The sequence below is a fragment of the Eptatretus burgeri genome, chromosome 1, assembly GCF_056783735.1.
Source record: "Eptatretus burgeri isolate ZD-2024b chromosome 1, Ebu_testis_v1, whole genome shotgun sequence".
NCBI lineage: Eukaryota > Metazoa > Chordata > Myxini > Myxiniformes > Myxinidae > Eptatretus > Eptatretus burgeri.
The window spans coordinates 74,391,058-74,394,126 of record NC_140961.1 but is presented as its reverse complement, the minus strand read 5'-3'; the positions used below and the strand labels follow the sequence as shown (position 1 = coordinate 74,394,126).

Genomic DNA, 3,069 nt, shown 5'->3' with positions numbered 1-3,069 from the left:
TCTATTACAATAACCAAGGAGTTTCCAACAATATGCCGTATGTGTATAGTAATATTACGAATATTAAATAAAAAAAAATCGTACCAGATGCAGGATTAACCAGGGAGAGATACGAAGGAGTCAGAGATGTCTTGAAGGAGTAAAGTTTCTGTTAAGCAGATTATATCTGGTTTGTCAGTGGCAACCTGTATGGAAATATCTGTCAGGTTAGAGTGAAGGCCACAGATGTTTGAGGTCTATACTGTTGATGAATAGGGAGGGAAGGAGGCTTTGGGTACAAGAGAGGGGAGGGGAGGATAAAATGGGGGAGGAGAGGGGGAGGTAGGGAGAGCTGTTGGAAGTGTGTGGGAGGTTGAGAGAGCTGTTGGAAATATGTGGGAGGTAGGGAGAGCTGTTGACAGTTTGTAGGAGAATGTAGAAGAGCTCAGGGAGAGGGCAGGGTGAGTGGAAAGAGGACATAAGGCTAGGTGGTGATGGGATGAGGCACAGTGGGGAGTAATAGGAGAGGTGGCAGAGGGAAGTGGAAGATTGAAGAATATTGAGGAATGAGTTGGAAGAGAGAGGGAGATTTTAAGTGAGGGGTAAGGGTGGGAGATTTGAGGGAGAAGGGTGAGGGGGGAGATTTGAGGGAGAAAGGTGTGTGGGGGGAGCTTTGGAGAAAGGTGAGGGAGAAGCTTGGAGGGGGAAGAGAGCGAAGTTTGCTTTGAGGAGGGAAGGGCCGGCTGATTCGAGAGGGAGGGGAGAAGATGAGAGAAGGCACGGCCATGGGGAAGGAGGGAGGGGAGAGGATGAGTGAAGGTGTGGCAATGGTGGAGGAGTGAGATGATTGGGAGAAGGGAAGGATGAGATTGGGTCGTGGTATGATAAAGATGGGAGCAGGCAGGAGGAGGAACAAGATTTGAGGGGTGGGAAGACAGGGAGGGTGATGAGAGGAAAGAAAGAGCATGAGGGAGATATTGAGGATTGCACTGATTGAGAGATTGAGACATCTGATAGGTTGGGACAGAGCTCACAGATGTTTGAAAACCACAAAATTTGGGACACCAGAGGAGGAGCTGTTGGTATAGCAGAGGATGGTGGAGAGCTGTGAAGAGAGGTGACAGGATGAGGAGCAAATGGGAGGGGTAAGGAGGTATAACATGGGAGGAGTTAGGAGGAGGTAGATTTGAAGAGGTGGGGTGAATTGGCAATAGTAAGGAGGTTTGGGAGGAAAAAGCTTGGAGTGGGTGGTGGGGGAGGGACATTTTGAAGGGGAGGGGTAGGGGGGAAGGTATAGTTATAGAATAGGGGTGGCAAGGAGTTGAGGGAGGGGACATGTAGTGGGATGCTGGAAAGGGATAGGGTAGGTTGTATCTGGGTAAATATAAATAGAAGAGGGAACAGACAAGGAAAGGTTTGATACTGGAGATGGACAAACACAATTGATGGAATATGAACGGGCATTGCACTGAGGGTTCTTGAGATTTTCAATTCAGAGATATGTTTAAAAATGTAAGGAGAGGGGTGGAATAACGGCGAGTTAAGAGAACGGAGAAAGGAAAAGCTGTAACACTTGGAATTTTTAGAGAGGGAATGATTGAAGGATCGATTTGAAAGCAGCTTTTTGAAGAGGAATAAGAGGAATGTAATGCATCAGGAAGGGAAAGCAGTTTGAGTGCATGCACCATCAATCTTTTATTTTGCTCCACACACAGAAACCTCAGAACCATTCATGAGCCCAGCCACCTCATGCCGCCATGTTCCCGCCTCACGATGACCGCACTTCCGATTGATCTCATACCTGAATACACAGTGCTTCCAACTCAGGCAGAAGTGAATTTCCCGAGAACTTGAACAAAATTTCCCTCAGTGTTCCATATTTTAATCTTTTATTTCCCTTAATAGAAATGAAAATGTTATACATGATATAAGTTTAATTAAATCGCGTGATAACTCGATAATACTTCGCCTCGGTGAGGTTTGCCTCTCCCTCGCTCACAAAAAAAAAGCGGGAAATACAAATGTCCGCTTCATGCGCACACTGAAGGGGAACGGTCTTGGTTATTGAGCTGACCTAAATTATGAAATACATTGACAGTGGCTTATTTTCAATTGCTAAAATTAAGTAAAATATTCCATTTGGTACAAAACTTGAGTCGAAGGTAAACGAAGAGCAGTACGGGCAATGCATAAAATTTGGAAGTATGGTTCCACGTCCGCGTCGCCGACATCGTTCCCGTTTAACAATTTCATCAAGTGGATTATTGCGAAAAAATAAAAATGAGCAAATATCAAAAACAGCTATATGGCCTCTTTGGCAATAATTGTGAACCGCAGTTTGCGGCGCTTCCGACAGTTTGAAAACAGAAGAAATAAGAAAAAAAAACTGAGTGTGGTACATTAGTTATGCTTTGAACCAGCAATATTCAAATGTAGATAACATATCCAACGTGAATAATTACTCAGGGCTCACGCTGTCAATGTTGAGACCTTGGATCTTCAGAGATCTTTCTCTGAAGAGGAACTCTTCTTGAAGCGCTCATGCCTCATCATTATTTGCATTGGCCTTCATTTTTTTTTGTGCAGAAATTCGAAGCATAACATTCGTGGGATGCAGAGCGGCCGCGTATGTACGGTTTGGTGACAAATTTGCTTTTTCAGTTTCAAGTCTGGTAGTCATCAAGGCGAACAGGCTTTCTTCTTTCAGAGCGGTACGGTGATCAGTCTTTATCAGCTTCAGCTGACTAAAAACTCTTTCCACGCTTGCGTTACAGTGAGGCAGAGACAGCAACACTCCGACCACGATCGACAACTTCGGTAACTTTGCGTTTCCGGTGACGTTTTTGTACTTTTTAACTTGTTGCCAGTATTCGAGTTTACCCATAGTGTCGGAGAGCCCGTTTTCTGTTGCTTGCAATCGCCATTCAGGGTCAGCTTCCTCCAGTTTTACAATCTTCTTCAACCACGGCAGCTTCTGATACAAACCAGCGAGTGATGGAACTGACAAGTTGTAAGCAATGGATGGGGATATAACGTCCATAAAACCATACTCACCAACATCAGTAAATCGTTTCTGTATCTGGGTCGCCA

At 44.9% G+C, this 3,069-nt stretch overlaps 1 long non-coding RNA gene across 1 annotated transcript in view; it reads right to left on the bottom strand.

Moving 5' to 3' along the window:
- LOC147034760 (uncharacterized) overlaps positions 1-1,964 on the bottom strand; it is a 50,294-nt gene extending 48,330 nt beyond the window's left edge. Inside the window, exons 1-2 of the long non-coding RNA XR_015060082.1 lie at positions 1,781-1,964; positions 85-185 (exon numbers count right to left, since the gene is read on the bottom strand). This is a non-coding gene — a long non-coding RNA (uncharacterized LOC147034760). The remainder of the gene's footprint in view (positions 1-84; positions 186-1,780) is intronic.
- Positions 1,965-3,069: the final 1,105 nt, after the last annotated feature.